This window comes from Ambystoma mexicanum, chromosome 7q (assembly GCF_040938575.1).
Source record: "Ambystoma mexicanum isolate Mex_15411 chromosome 7q, UKY_AmexF1_1, whole genome shotgun sequence".
Taxonomy (NCBI): domain Eukaryota; kingdom Metazoa; phylum Chordata; class Amphibia; order Caudata; family Ambystomatidae; genus Ambystoma; species Ambystoma mexicanum.
Window position 1 is genome coordinate 757,776,765 of NC_090941.1, and position 16,654 is coordinate 757,793,418.

Here is a 16,654-nt window from a genome sequence, read left to right on the forward strand (position 1 = left end):
TGTCACTGAAACAGAAGGGGAGCCTGAAAGCAGACGGATGCGTGTCAAAGGGCAAAAAGCTACACATGTACTGCATGGTGCATAGTGCCTGCATCACACACAAGCATGTCACTGGCATAGTCCTTCCACAAAGATGACTGATACCCATACACAGATGGAACATAGCATAGCCATGCCAGAACTGTCAACCAGCCTCAGATGGAAGTTGAAAACTACTGTCCATGAGCCATGTACAATGCATGTCAGACCGTGTTGTAGCAGACAGTGTTCAGGTGGCAAGTGCATTCTGTCATTGATCTGGGACTTCAGCAGGGGAGAGGAGGACAGAAAGCCCAACACATGAGGAAGCATCAGAAGTGCCTCCACACCCGGAGAAGCCACACCCCCAGTTACATAGAGGCAGGGAAGCTGTACCAGAGGGAGGCCCCAGCTCAACACAGACGAGAACCACAAACTAATTTCTGTGAGGAGCAACTGATCCTGAGGGAGCATGAAAGGGATTATGAAAGACCATGAGAAGGAAGTAAATACTGGCGATGAGGTTGAAGGACTTTCTGGCCCAGGGCCCATAGGGACTTGCTGACAATGCACAGCGTTCTGGAATGAACACTCATAGCCACTGTGAGCCTGTGCCATCATGACAGTCCTAAGCAGATGCCTTGCATCAAGCCTGAAGGTCTTTCCACACAGTCCAGGTCTGGCAGAGTTGCAGAGGGAACTGTGTAGAAACACAGAAATCCTGGTGAAGCCGGTTGCAGTATTCCACCGTAGGAATTACCAGTCCTCTGGAGACAGTGAGCTGCTGGGGGATGGAGAGGAAAGGAAGAATGCCTCGGAGGAGGAGCAGCTTGCAGGGTGACCTCACAATGATGTTAGTCATGTGATGATAGAAGGAGAGTGTTGAGTGGAATATCATCACAGGCTATCCACAATCACAGGTTGGAGCAAGAATAGGGCCAAGAGAGGCTGGACAGAGGGAGTAATGGAAGGAGGGAGCAGGTGTGGTGATGAGGATTGGCTATGTGTGCAGTACATGGTTTGTATGCAGTCTGCATGACAACAAGCATGTATCAGTTCAACATCACATGGGTCACACATGGCAGTCATGTCAATGTACCCTGAACTGGCAGACACTCATAACACATCACCCAAGCAACATACACAAGGGCTGGACACACACGCATGACCACTCACCGGGCATTGCCTAATACATTGGCAGGTCTCCCACGCCTTGGACCTGCTCCAGTGCAATGAAATCACTAGCGATCTCTTCATGTCCAGTGAGTTCATCGTCCTCTGGTGCTGACCCACCACCGGTCACCTGAGTAGAGGCAAACTTGGCAGCCAGCTTGACTTTTGCTTGGCGCTTGAGGTCATTCCAGCGCTTTATGACATCACCAGCTGTGTGCCTCTCATGGCCCATGGCACTTATACGGTCCGCTAGGCACTGAAAGTAGCCATATGCTGAGCAGGCATATGTGTGCTCCCTGCCTGCACCAGCATGTCACGGCCGTGTTCCAACACATAGTCCACGAGCGTGTCCAGCTCCTCTTCACAGAAACTCCTCTTACTCGACGTGTGGGATTGCTGAGCCATGTCTGGGGTCCCAGCCAGTACCGCTGGAGCACGCTTCTGCCTCTTGCGAGGTGGTGCAGACCCTGAGTGGCTTGTACCGCTCTGGTCAGTAGGGGCTAGAGTAGCTGGGTGATGTTGCCAGGACCCTGCACCGCACGTGACTTGGCCATCGGGATATGGAAATCAGCCATTGAGTCATCCTGTGCCTGAGCTGGGACCACTACAGTCTGGGATTGCTGACCCTGAGCCTGGGTGGTGGTAGCCACAGCTGCCCCTACAGCTTCCACACCCTAGCTGCTCTGGACAGCAGATGGCACTGCTTGACCGGGACCATGTGTGCTGGGGATGTCAGCAGCAGCTGCATCTCCCTGCCCCGGTTGGGTAGGGGGGCATAGCTATCCCTGCATGGGCCTGGACACCTTGCCCACATGGACCACCTTGGCCAGCTTCACCACCCTGGCCACGTCGGCCGCCTCTGGCAGGTCACCCAACTTTGCCTCCCTTACCATGTGTTGCCCTCCCAGTCATGGCACTGATATACTAGCGCAATGGGAGGTGCAGCCAACAATTGTCCTGGGCAATTGGATTGAGGGGGCAGGGTAGGTGATGGAATACGTACCACTGTGCTCTAGCAAGGCTCTATGTGACCCCTGGTGAAAAAGATAACAGGTCGGGCAACGCTCAGGCACCCCAAAAACAAAAGTGTATGCGACCCCTCGGTAGCCTACATGTGAGTAAAAAATGTCCTGCAGTACGCTGTGGCACCCAGCAACACAAAAAATGCATACGCGAGGAACATGTAGGCTACTATGACCTTGAAATTGGGGTACGCGACACACAGGGGCAACCACAGTGGGAAAAATGGGTGCACGACTCACCGTCTGCCTCGTAGAATGAAAAACAAATACAAAAATTACAAAATAAATAAATAACACTTGCATGTGCGCGTAGGCAACTCCCCGCCAAAACAAGAAGTACGCACTGCCACAGTAATTGCGTGTGAACCCACAAAAATATGAAATTCACACATCCGTCTCCACAAATAGCACGTACAGTGCATTGTTCTCCTATGCACACCTTTATCCCATACTGAACGGCAACGCCCAAAGCGTGTCACGTAACTTTCGCACCTAGGGCCTTTCCTCTGTTTTCACGCTAACGCACTGTTTCTGCACGTGCAAAGTCACTCTGTTTCCTGCTGGCCATGCGAACGAAAATGGAAGACCCATGCTCCTGTCTACAGGCCATTTACCTGCCTCCAACTGCCCTGCGCTGCCTCATACGAGCCATCTGCTGCTACTAGCCCACTCTGTGTGCCTGCTGCCCACGTGCCCTGCATTTTGGTGCCTGCTCTGAAGCCATTGCCAGTGATCCTGTTGCTGTGACCACCTATGCTGATACTGAGAACTCCAGACTGCCATTCCATTGCTCCACAGCCAAGCCCTAGGGCCACCTGCCCACCCACACCTGCCTCGGGGGTTGCCATGTCTTACCCATCTCCATCTGAGGCAAGTGGCAACCCCCCGGCAGAGAGGCAGAGGGCTGTCAGCTTCTCTTCCAGAGAAGTTGGCATCCTGGTGGAGCATGTCCAGGGGCATCATGATGCCCTCTTCCATGGACCATCGCGAGTCGACAAGGAACTACGGAGGAAGATCTGGGCGGACATCGTGGGTGCCATCAACGGGCAGGGGGTGGCACCCCGTGACTATCAACATGTCCGTAAGCGCTGGGAGGACTTCAGGTCCAGAACCCTCAACAATGCCCGGCACCTCCACGAGGCTGCTGATGATCGAGCGAGGCGCCGGGGCCAGTTGAGCAACGAGATGTAGGTCCTGGAGCGCATCGGCGCAGCGCTGTATAATAATTAATAATAATTTGGCACTTATATAGCGCTACGAACCCTCAGGTATCTGAGTGCTTCTTATTATTACCCACGGTGTGTGGTGCTCATTTATCGAGCTCGGAAGGATGAAAGGCTGAGTTTGGCCCCGCCGGGATTCGAACCTGCGTTAGCAGGCTCTGCAAGGATGTCAAAGCGAGCGTTCTACTCGCTGTGCCACTTGACCGGCTGCATGCCCAGGTCTTGGATTTGGTGCTCCGTCTGGAGTCGACTGGTAAGTGTTCATGTGTTCTTGTCCACCATAGTGCATGTGCATGGTGATGCGTGGCTGGAGTGTGCACCTTGGCCTTATGTGTGGCATGCCTCCTGTACAGATGTGTGTGTGTGTGTGTGTGCATGTCCCTGACAGTGCTGCATGTGAGTCCATTCAAGCGTGTCCCACATCAGTGGGGTCTGTGTTGGAATGTATGATGCACCCCGGCATGTAACGAGGTGCACATGTTTGCACACCTGTGTCTGGACTGGGGAATGCAAGAGTTGTGACACATGGGTGCTTATGTCACCATCATAGACATGCATGGTGTACATGTGCGTGTGTCTGAGTAGTGAGTGTGTGACTGCCCAACACTCTGGGATGTATGTTACTTGAGTTCTTGATTTGTGAATGCCTCACGCTGCCAATTTGCCCTCGACTGCATTGTGACATGATATCTCCATGGCCTGCCTCATGACTGTCAGGTGATGTGTGTGAATGAGATGTTTATGTCCCATTATGTGTGTGAGCTGAACACACAATTGTGATCTTGTGTCAGTGCCTTGTCCAAGGATGTGAATGTGTGTTGTGTACGACAGACATGTTCTTGAATGTGTGTCAATGCCACTTCCCTGTGTGCAGTGGAGGGTGATGATGGTTGTGACCTTTGACTGTGCCACTGATGTACATTTGCATTGTGACAAACACACATATGTTCAGTAGCCTGATGTTTGTGTTCTATGTTTCCCTATCCACTGCAACGATGGGAGAAGAGGGCGGAGAAGGCGCTGTGGAGCACCGCAGCAGGGATGCCTCCACCAGGCGTAGACGCAGTGCCCAGTTATCCTCCCAGGGACCGTCATCTACCGGGAGTGAGGAGACTGGTACTGCGTCCGCAACAATGGCCGCAACTGCTGAGGGGAGGTCCAAGAGTGTGAAGTTGGTCGTGGGCTCCACGGCAGTAGGAGGGACAGGTGAGCCCACACAAGGGCAATCCGATGCGGAAGACAGTGGGGAGTCATCCAGGATGGTGGTGGTGGAGGAGGAGGAGGAGGAGGCGGCCACATCAGCCCAGCAGGGGTGATGAGGTAGGTGTTCCTGGTGCAGTCCAGGGTCAGGGGCCGGAGGCAGTGCAGGTCCCCGTGGAGGGGCCTGTGACTGCACCAGTGTGCACCTGCGGGCATGGCCTGATGCCGGACCTGTCCACAGGTGGTGGGTCTATCCACGGCAACGAATCTTCCACTACCTGCGAATGAGGCAATTCCTGACAGGGTTGAACCTGTGCTAGCCGGTATTGCTAGGCGTACAGCCAGCCTTCGTCATGATGTGCAGGCTTCCAATCGGGGTCTTGCACATCATCACAATGAGGTCTGTCGCCTCATAAACTGGCTAGCACAGTTCATGGATACTAATGTGCTATGTGTGCTGGCCACTGCTGCAACCCCCCTCCTCCTCTTCCTCCTCTGTGCCGTCTTCCGGCCCAGATACCACCAGGGCACCCTGTGTACCTGTCCCAAGCCCGGAGACCAGTCTGGTGGAGACCACATCCCTGCCACAGTCGGGAGTTGTAGGAGGATCATCAGAGGTGGTCGCCGCAGCAACAGGACCAATGGCAATGGAGGAAGTGCAGGCACGAAGCAGCAGGGCATGTGCACGACAGCCCTGCGGGTTGTCATCGTCCCGGAGGCTGTCCCGGAGGCTCAGGCATCAGGCTTTTCGGCGGCAGCTTGCTCGACATAGGAGGCGACAGGACTCAGGGCCCTCAACATCACTGGGGCAGGTATCGGCCATCGGGCAGGAGGGAAACGTGGACCTTAACACAAGGATGTCTTCCGTGTTGGAGCAAATAGGCCAGCAGATCAGAGCAGAGCGGCAGTGGGCACAGGGGGCACAACTCACCATCGCCAGGGCGGAGAACAGTCTGCGTCGGGCGGAGAGGTGGGCTGAGATTCTCGAGGAGGCTTTCAGGGAGTTTGAGGGGAGCACGTTGGAGTCCCTGCTGGCCCTCGAGGGGGGAGCAGAGGCCCGCCTCAAGGAAATAGATGCAGAGTTTGATGATGCCCTGGCCGAAACTCTTGGGGGAAATGGTGAGTTGTAGGACTAGCCCGCTGCCTTTGTAAATAGTTCTTCAGGAGTAGGTTTCATTCGTTTTTTTTTATTTGGAGTTCATGGACTTTGCTCTGCATCCTGTATATAGTTATTTTTTATAGTACTTTTAGGATGTTCTTGTATTTTTGGGGATCATGGACCCGTGAACGTTGTATATAGTTGGGATCTTGTAGTTATTGAACATTTTTTTTTTTTTTTTTTACCATGGAGCAATGGTTTTATTCAGATTTTTCTTTGCATTTTCATATACTAAAATAGACATGGACCACAATTTGGAGTTTTCTATCAAAATTCTTTTTTTTCTGGATTTGCATTTCATTTGGATTTTGTGTAATGACGATTTCACTGGTTTTATTTTAATGTGTTTCATTTGGATTCAGGAGCATTAATACATTTGTATACGTTGGAGTACAAGTGGTGTCTGCTCTCAATGTTTTGGTGCATGTTTCAATCTTCCTTGTCTGTATTACGTTTCCCTGCTGTTGAGCAATGTTGTCATGTGTGTGCAAACATGCATGCATGTGTGCGTTTGTGATCCCCATGCCATGGGGCATGTAATGGGGAGCAGGAACAATGGATGAGTGTTGAGGTGCACCGTGTGGGTGCAGCATGTGGTGGGATTTTGGTGGACATATGCTACATGATTGCATGATGTACAAATGTGGGGGGTCATGAGTCAGGCCTGCCTGCAGTTTGCCGTCATTGGTGGGGGTTGGGGAGGGCATGAGTCAGGGCCTGCCTGCAGGTTGCCCTTTCACTGGTGGGGGTCATGAGTTGGGGCCTGCCTGTGGGGGTATGGTCACAGGTGATGGGGGGATCCCTTGTGGCGTGGGCTGCCTGCGGGGTAAGGTCACGGGTGGGCTGTCTGCGGGTATGGTCACAGGTGATGGGGGGTCCCTTGTGGTGTGGGCTGCCTGCAGGGTATGCTCGCGGGTCATGGGGGACCCTAGTGGTGTGGGCTGCCTGCGGGGTGTAGTTTAAGGTTGTGCATGCTTTGCGCTCTTCCCTTTATTCCATTGTTTAATCTTTGGCTGTATAAACTGATATTATGATTTCAATGAGAATTCTTTATTGAATTGCAGCGTCAGCTGACACGTGTTTCGACTATAGCATCATTTTCAAGGCTATCTTCTTATGTTGTTTAGTTATATATCATCTCAGCTTGAGAAAGCACTGTGAGAATTGAGCCCTGTAAATGGCTAATTAATTGTCAGGTGACCAAATAAGTTGTATTCTTGTGTATATGTTGAAGCAGAATCTATCTGTCAGCTACTTGGATCCTTGCCGTTATGGCGTTAAGCTTCCTACTTTGTCAATCTTATTGTATGGGCTTAATCCCTGTGTGGCCGTGAGTATGTGGGGTGTGTTTGCGGCTGATGGCAGCATACACAGCCCTTTCCACGCGATTTGGCTGGCACGAGCAGGGTATGCAATTTCTCGGGGGTACGTGCTGCTCTTTACATGCGATTTGGCTGGCGCAAGCGGGGGTACGCGATTCCACGGGAGTACACGCAGACCTTTACATGCGATTTGGCTGGCATGGCTGGCGTGAGCTGGGTACGTGTTAGGAAAGATTTCGTAATTGTAGGGAATTTTCCTTCCATGTGGCAACCCCTAAACTTTTTGCTGTTGTTTCTCACCTTGTTCTTGACTTTGCCAGAGAAGTGCAGCCTTCTGCCGCACTCCTCTGGGCTTTCGCTCCTTTCTTACGGGGAAACTGACATGCCCTTAAGACAGTCAGTACCGGGGAACGCTGTTTCCCGTAGTTTCTTTTATCGTGTTGCGGCTTTAGTGCAACATGACACAAGAGGGCACTGTAAGCTAAGTTACAGCTCTCTTGGGTCTCTAGCCTTCTACAGGCCCTAGATACTCTTTTAGGATGGTATTTGATCGGTGCAAGTCATTCAGGGACTCGAATGGTGGCAGCGATCGTTTTGTTTATTTTGAGCTCCTTTTGGCGTTCTGAGCACGTTTTTCGCACTGAACCCAAAATGGTGGCCTGGCTCCCAAAATGGCCAGACCACGAGGCTCCTTTGTCTTGTCCACTGACCTTCTTGCGCCCTTCACCTTCCCCAGGTCGAGAGACCCGGAGCCTTCCTTATTTGGGCATGTACTTTCCCGCGAAACGTGGTTGCTTTCGCGGGCTTCTACATGTCGTTTGTGTGCCTCCAGGGTGTGGGCTGGGATGTCTGGTCCCAATACACATCCTGGGTGCCAGAGAGTCTAGGGTGGTGTGAATGCCTGGGACCACCGTGGTCCGTGATTGGTCCACGTATGGTATGTGTGTTGATGAGCGGATCTCCCATTGGCTCCCCTCCGTTTTGGCGCGAAGGGAACCGTGGATAAGAGGGAGCTGGAAACACCACTACCATGTCGATCTCCTGAGTTCTCACGAACGAAGGAATACAGGAGCCAAGTATCCTGCAACCAAGAGGCTGGACCGAGGAATCGCTGGTGACCCGCTGAAGGAATCCTCCTTTGCACTGCTGTCGTCCTGTGAAACCCTTTCCTCCTTGGATCGAACCAGAAGGCCTGTACTGGTGCTTCGACCTTTGGAATAGCAGGAACAGCTATTCCCGGCGACTTCATCATCTCCTGCCAAGTAAGCCTTCGGAAGTGTCTCTGGGCCATCCAGTTGACTGACCAGCTTACAAGGGAGTCCTGCTCTGTAACTGCCGCCAGGTTGTGTTGTATTTCGAGTCCTTGTCACTCTCCCACGCTTCGTACACTTGGCGTTCCCAAGTCTGAAGGGAGGAGTGTACATTTGGCTTGAATACACACGGCCGCTCTGTTGTCCTGCTGCGGCAACAAACTGTGCTGGTTTCGTCGATTGGGACGTCTTTTTGCTCTACACGACTACGAGGCGTTCCCTGCTCTTCTGAACCTGCCAGCTGCTGAAACTAACGTGGAGAAGCCTGGGCCTGCTTGCTTCGGGGACCGGTGAGTAGTTTAGCTAGGATCTGGTCGCCCTCCTGCAGTATCCCATTGCTTTTCCCTGCTGTGTAGAAACAGCACCCTTTTGGCCGTACTCGCGCTCTGCTTCTGCCCGCTGTGGAGGCTGCGCTTGAGTTGCGGAACCTGTTCTTCTTCTGTGTGCACTATACTGAACTGCCTGACTTCCTCCGAAGAGCTTCCCCTTTTGCCCGTTGGCACCGGCGTGGCAGGTACTTTGAGCACAAGGCTCCACTCTTCGCAGGGCTCGGACTTCCATCTAGTTAGGTGCATCTGAAGGCGAACTGAGTCTAAAGCGTTATCGCACTGCCTGTTTTCCTTTCCTTTCAGGTGGACTACATATTTCGTGCTTTAAACGCTTGCGACTGTGTATTTGTATATATATTGTGTTGATATGGTATGTGTTGGTTTAATATTGTGATATTGTGATTTTCTCGCTACGGTCATTGTTTTAAAGGCCTTAAAATAAATGTGTATCTATTTTTGATATAACAACTGTTTGGAGTAGTTTGTCAGCGCTCTTGCTTTGTGTGCTCACTGCGGGCTTTCAGTCACCCTCACCCCTCTTGAGACCTAGTCTTGACCGCCGCGATCGCTACCTTGATTGGTCTGGCTTGTCCAGAGGTTACCCTGTTCCAAGTAATTAGGTTGGCCTTCTGAACTTCTGCGCCACCAGGACAGAGTTCAGAAATCCGTCTTAACAAGTACGCGATTTTACGGGGGTGCAGACGGGGTAACATGCAGGTTTTTACACTCGATTTGGCTGGTGCGAGCGGGGTACGTGATTTCGCAGGGGTGCAGACAGGGCATGCGTGGGTTTTTGCATACTATTTGGCTGGTGCAAGCAGGGTACGCTCTGAATTTTTCACGCAATTTCGATGGAGGGGGGTTGTATGCTGGGTCATGGTTGATGCGGGGCAATTCGCTGTATTGGCCATTTCACTGGCTTTTTCCTGCGCATGGGGCGGTGTTGGGGGAGTTACTGGCGCTGCTTGCTGTTCATTGCGCCACGGCTACTGATGCCTCAGGAAAACCATGAATACGAGTGACGCGCAATTGATGGATTGCACCACGGCCGGCGCACGCTCCATCTCAGCGCGCGGCGCTAGCGCTGCTTCTGCACTGGATTCTATTAATCGGGCCCTCTGTGTGAAATAAGACTGGTTTTAAAGCCAAAGTGAGATTTGTTATCTCTCTCATTACTTTGCCTGGTGCTTCTGGGACCTTCCATGCAGGTTGGAGAAAATCAAACTAAAGCCACACTCCTATTGCTCAACATGTTTCCATGGCAATTTGTAGTGTGTAAATTTCGTTTGTTATGATATGCAGTTTATTATGTTGCGTGCGTTATTTTCAAGGAATTTCTTTAAACAAAGCCTTAATGAATATGTATATGAACTAAACCTGGAAATACATGTGGTCAACTTCTTAAATTGCCCACATGCTAATTTTAGCCCCTAGCCGACAGGTTTGATCCTGGGCATATTATTTAATCTAAATGTGTCTTTTTTGGCGTCCATGTAAGTGATTCAGCACATTACTTATTATAAGCTTTATTAAAAAATCTTTGATCATGGTTTAATGACTACAGAGTTGCTTCATATATACATTGTGTCATTCATGTAATTCACACCACAAAGATTTGACACTCAACGTCCTCATGGCAATTTATTCTAAATTCACTTCCCATAGTGCCTCCGAGTATGAAAGTGGTGCAGCTTGGGTGTCTATGTATGATGAGTGATTGTGGAATGTGATGATGCCTGTGGACGCTGGGGTGCTCCAGGTTCCATGGGTATCATGGAGGACTTTGAGTGTGAGAGGGGAACCGGAAGGAAGCGTATGCCCTGTGTGCTGCTGTTATATCTGCAACTGTAACTAAGAAGAATAAAACAGCTTCCCTGTTTAACTACAAACCTGGGTCAGACTGGTACCTGCACCTTGTTCAGAAAACCTGATGATGCTTGTTGCAGTGCCCTTTCTGTGAGGTCACTTGTGTTAGTTGGCACAGTAGGATGTTTGCATATATTTTGTCCCACAGGGCCTGGACAGAGCGCTAAGAGATGAGTGTCCTGCATGTATAATGGGCCTTCTGTGTTTTCTGCTATGTAAGTGTTAAATTGTGTTGTCGCCCCCCCTGTGGGTATATATGGGTCAAAGGTACCGGCGGCACATCACAGCAAAGGCCCTGTGAAACCAGCCGTGCTGTGACAAGCCCACACATACCATGGCCTCTGAGTCTCCCATTCACTCCAATGCATGCCACGGGACGCTCTCTCGCGCTCTGCTTGCATATCTCGCGCGACTGCAGCGAATGCCATTAATCCAGCTCATGAACGTGCCTGCTGCCGCAGGTCCATGCCACTCTGTGCAGAGAAACAACAGTGACAACCAAGACCTGGCCGATAAAAACACTGGCAAGAGAGGACAGCGCAGAACATGTACCAGACCGATGCCCGCCGCAGTACTGGCATCAAACAGGGGTTCGCCCAAAACATTGTAATAGGGGTTTCCACCGCCCCACCTAAAACGTTCACATGTCTTGTATTCCTCATCAAAGCCTCGTGTACAAGTGCCCTGTGGTTTTAACCACGAGAACGCAGAGACAACACAACAGCGGCAGTGCCAAAGCCCATGGCATTAATAGGACAGTGCGCAGCCGACGCCTCTGTTGAAACAGGGCCCCCACGTTGCATACACAAATACACACCTGCGTTGCATACACAAATACACACCGCACTCTGACAACAAACGTAGGCTACTGAAAGTGACAAACACGCGGCTACCTCCTGCAAGCATTGGCACATCTTATGAGGAGGAAACCTACAGGTAACCAGCGGGACAAAGAATACGAATGCTTCATTAAAAATACAAACGGTGTAACCCGCAACTAATATTATAAAACAGGCCATGACAGTAAGAAGCCGGGCGCAAGAGAGGTAACGCACACGCCACGTCCCCAAGAGCAGTCATTGTGTACGGCGGTGTCCGGTGTGTTCGAACAGCAGGTGGAGGGTTCGAGTCCCGCCCCTAACAGTTCCCCCACTTCACCGCAGGAGCCACGACCCCCCAGGGGGCGGGGGGACCATGACGAGAGTGCTTATGGGGAGGAAAGTCGGGGTGTGCTGGGGCAACAGAATGCCGGACATAGGTCAGTATGTCAGGGCGGATGAGGGGTCTGAAGTGCTGGGGGCGTCAGGGTTGCAGTGTCCGGCTTCCAGGGGGCCGCCGGTGCACTGCACATTAACAAGCATGAAAGGTGAGGACTGTGGGCTCCAGGGTGCGAGTGTGGATATTAGCAGGGTGGGGCATGCAGAAGAGCAGAACAGCGAGTGGGGGCATACAGAGGAACGGCGGGGGGTTAGAACCACAGGAGAAGGTCCACAGAAGGTCAGAATAAGGCGTCGAGATGAGCAGAGTGACAGAGGACCAGGATGGCCTATAGAAAAACAGGATAGGGTGTGCAGATTAGAAGGATGTGTGCTGAGGAGCAGTATGGGGACAGAGAAGAACAGAGTAAACATAAGAGTGGGTTTCTCCAAAGGGGTGTGCAGAGGAACGGGACAGGGTGGGGCAGAGGAAAAGGACAGGGTGGTGCAGAGGGATGGAGGCGTGCAGGAGACTAGGGGTGAGTGGAGGAGCAGGATGGGATGTGTAGAGAAATAGGATGGGCATGCAGAGGGGCAGACTGAGGTATGTGGCGGTGCAGGATTAGGACGTTGCAGGGTGGAGTGTGTAAGAACAGGAGAGCAGGATGGGGTGCGCTGAGCTGCAGGATGGACGAGGTGTACCAGCTCATGTGCCTCTTGCGGCCATGTCTCCCGCTGCCTTCCTTACCGCTCCGCCATCATCGCACCTCCTGCACGCCACCCCCTCTTATTAAAGGCAGAGGGCCCGTGCACCCGTGCCGCACGGCCTGGGGAAGCAGTGTACGGGCCGGGCTTGCAGAGCTCGGGCTGCAGGGCCCCCACTCACCCACGCTCCAGGTGTCCATGTCACGAATGTGTGTAATAGCATCCGGTTCCTTGCTCTCACCGTGTTGTTTTGCTGGAGGATTACGGGCTCCTGGAGGCGGCGGCTGCTGCTGCTGCTGTTGTGCTGCTGCTCTCCATCCCACTCAATCACCAGAGTGGAGGTGACGACGAGAGCCTGGAGGAGGCGCCCAGATAACAGGGCAGCGTCCTCCCCCTCCTCGTTCGTGCGGTGGAAGATGTTCGTGATGCTCCTGGCTCCTGTTGGAACAGGGAAGTTGGGGTTCAAGCTTGAGTTGTGGCGCCGGTGCATTACGGGTTAGGTTGTCACGCTCAATAAAAAGGGGCGGCTTTCAATGCAATATGCATTCGAGGTTACGACGAATTTGGGCAGGGGGGTGTGTCTAGGGACATGTTCCGTGGCGGCATACTTTGCGCTATCAAGGTCTAACGGGAAATATGCAATAAGGATTGCCAACATCGGTTGCAGGGGGCAAACCGAAGGTGTTCGCAAGGGGAGGGGGGAGGAAACGTCCTTTCAGGGGGTTTGCTTGCGAACGGGTGGTCTCACAGAGATACGGGGGGCTGGGAGTCCAATAGCACTACGGGCAAACTAGACGAGACGCAAAACGAATGTAGCTCAACAAGCCCTCCAGATATCTGTAGTAACTAAGGCGCTTCTTTTGCTAGCGCCTTTTGAATTCGTTTGGTTGAAAATGGTGTGCTTGCCTACCTGCATGACGATGGGGCCGGGGTTATGTGGTATTCTGCATCCCCATGGCAGCATGAGGGAGCCAGGCAGTGTTCTTGGATGGCCCGCCCACCCACAGATGGCTACAGCCATACAAACAGCATAACAATGTGAAAATAATGCGTGGTAGCCCGCCCTCCAGCAGCTCCGTTCCTGTGATTGGCCAGCTATGTCTTTGTAGCTCCGCCCCTGCCCATTCCTGTCATCTGTGGGGGATGCAGAATATCATACAATGCCAAGAGCTCAAGGAAATGTTAGCTGCTAGCAGTTCAAAGGATTAGGAACATGCTTCTGGACTCGTTTTGTTTCTCCCGAGCCAAATCTACTTACTATTTGCTCAGCTCACCAAGCACTACCCTTTTCCCGTGTCACAGCCCCCCGAGACACACAGGCTGCGTAATACACCCACAGCACGTTTCTCTAAAGCACCCTTTGAAAATGTGTTCACACCCATAATGTCCAATAGCTTGATAACCTAAAACGTAAAGTGTGCTTTCATGTCCTTAAAACCATTTGTAGCAACACGCTGGAGGTTTGTGACAAATCTCCAAACCCAAGTGAGGTTTTTTAGCCTCTTTTATTGTGTGCCTAAAGCGCTGAAAATAAAGTGGGTACATAGATATTTTGCCTTTTGCATCTTATAGTTTTTTTTTATTTGTCCATGGTTCAAAACAAAAGTAGAACCTTTACAAAATGTAGTTACAACTTAAACAGAGTTGAATATTGTTCTCATGGTGGTATAAATCTCATTATTCTTCTGAAAAAACAGAGTAATGTTTGAATAACTAAAATTCATAAAACAAAACTTCATAAAAGAAGAGAAACCAAATGTTACAAACATGGAATCGATTCAGATCATAGAGTTGTAGCTCTTTTTCTATATGTTTGCAAAAGGAAACTAGGGCATATATCAATGGCCCATGATTCCCATGAACCATTCTTGCCCAAAGTGAATCAAGACAATCTTCATACTCTATATTTACACATTTCATCAACATGTTAGGTATCTTAGTTTTAAAATGTGGGCAATATAAAATCAGATGTTTCAACGTCTTGGTCGATTCTACACATGAGGGAAAACCACATTTTTCCTTGACTGTTACATCATTTTCTTTGTTCCAATATTTGGTCCTTTCACGAGTGTGATATAAATTGAATTTGAACCACCTGTAGGACCTTCTAAAATGATTACAGGAGAAAAGTCAATATAAGTATTTCTGGGAACTCGTTTTTTGGTATAAATAGAATATTCAATGTACATTTTGTATTTCTGTATTTGTTGGAGAGTTATGCACCAGTCATACTCAAAGAGTTTTTTCTTAGCATATCCTGGTCTTAAATACAAGTCATTGATTGTAAGATTTAATTCAATCAATATTGCCTGCATTTCACGCTGATATTGAGTGAGAGAAGGGGTGTTAAGCAATTCAAGATTAGATTTCAAATCAACATAAAGAAAACTAGGTGTCGAGAAACACATTCTTACATAATTCGACAACTGTCTCCACTTCCTTCGCGTAGATAAGGAAATTATGCTCAGTTCATGTCTTATTATACAATTGGGCACAGACATCGGAAGATACATAGCTGATTTTAACAAAGTTCCTTGCAAGTGATCCAAGAATAAACACATGTTACAAAGACAAATGTCCAGAGAGTACAACAGTACACTTTCAATCTTGAGAGTGAAAACATCTATCAGGGGCATCAGAGAGGACTTGCAGTATTTTGAATAGATTGTTTTTAATTGAGAGAGCAAAGGCCGGCTCGTTCACTGTAATAGTGAAATCCAATGATTGATCGAATTTACCTCGGAGAAGTAAAAACCCAGATATATTGTATTTGCGATCATTCGTATTGGTGTTCCATGAGCTGCCACAGATAGCCTTTGCTCTTATTTTTAACCCCAAATCTCATAATGGCGGTTTTGGTGGGATTCAGGGTCAAATTATGAGCACTTGCAAATTCTTCAAAAAGATGTAATTTAGTTTGTAGCCCTACCGGAGTGGGGTCGAAAATGATGATATCGTCTGCAAAGGCGAGCCATTGCAGGCGTAAGACCCAAGTTTGACATAAAATAGGTTGCTATCACTCCAAGAGTGGTCTAAGTCGGACATGTACAAATTGAAAAAAAGAGGCTGCAAGGTTACATCCCTCCTTTAGTCCCAATCAGGTCCTTATGGGCTCAGTAGTTCTCCCATCGGCAGAGATCTTGATCTTATATGAGGTGTCCGTTAACAAAGCAATATATTATCTCAGATGGAATTCCCATTTTTGCCATTTTAGCCCAAAGAATATTGCGGACTACATTGTCGAAGGCTGCAGGCATGTCAATCATGGCAATATAAACAGGATACAAGTTTTTGGGGTTTTGCCCCAGTTATAACATGCACCATTATTGAAGCATTTAGGGAGGTACTCATAGCTTTACGGAAACCTGTTTGCTATTTAGAATAAAGACCTTGCACCTCAATAAGTTTTTCTAATTCATACAGGAGAAGAATTGCAAAAAGCTTATCCTCAGTGTCAATCAGCGAGAAGGGCTGATAATTTTGCAGTAAGGAAGGGTCTCCTTTCTTATAAATTGGAATTATGTTCGAGGTCAGCCAAGAGCATGGAACATTCCCAGAACGAATTATAGTCTGGAATTTGGTTTGCAGAATTAAAGCCCAAAAGTCCGGATCGGTCTTGTATACACACAGGGGTAACCCATCTGGCCCTGCTGATTTTGAGAAAGATAGTTTGTTGATAGCCCATTTGATGTCATCAATCGACCAGTGGTACCGGCGCATCTCGCTGTAACATAATGACACATCGGGTTCGTTGTTAAATATAGTAGGAAGTTGGAAGTTAAGGGTAATATAATCAGACCGTGTTTTCACAGGAATGCAATTCGGCATGGATAGTGTAAACTTATTACCTGTGCTTTTAATGGTTCGCCAGATGGTTCTAGTGTCATGTCTGCATATTGCTTTAATTAGAGAGCAGTTGGTTTTATTGTAGCTCAGTATACGTGCATGTCTCAGCTTATTTTTATAAGTGAGCAGTATGTGCCTACGCAGAGATTGGTAAGTGGCAGAGTCCAAGAAATTGTTTCTCAGTTGCCTTAATGCTTTGTTTGTTTCCCGTTTTGGAGTCTTACAAGTCAGATCAAAGGGGTGAGAATGAATTTTATTTTTGTACTTAGAGCTAAAGTAAGCCAA

At 49.7% G+C, this 16,654-nt stretch overlaps 1 protein-coding gene across 7 annotated transcripts in view; it reads right to left on the reverse strand.

Annotated features, from left to right (window-relative positions):
• ELMOD1 (ELMO domain containing 1) overlaps positions 1 to 13,553 on the reverse strand; it is a 446,580-nt gene extending 433,027 nt beyond the window's left edge. For 2 of the 7 annotated variants that reach the window (XM_069640662.1, XM_069640656.1), the window contains exon 1: positions 13,434 to 13,553. The gene's annotated coding sequence lies outside the window, so the exon portion shown is untranslated. Of the gene's footprint in view, positions 1 to 12,566; positions 12,589 to 12,704; positions 13,035 to 13,433 lie in introns of those variants that run through there. The other 5 variants (XM_069640661.1, XM_069640655.1, XM_069640660.1 and 2 more) reach the window with 4 other exon arrangements.
• Positions 13,554 to 16,654: the final 3,101 nt, after the last annotated feature.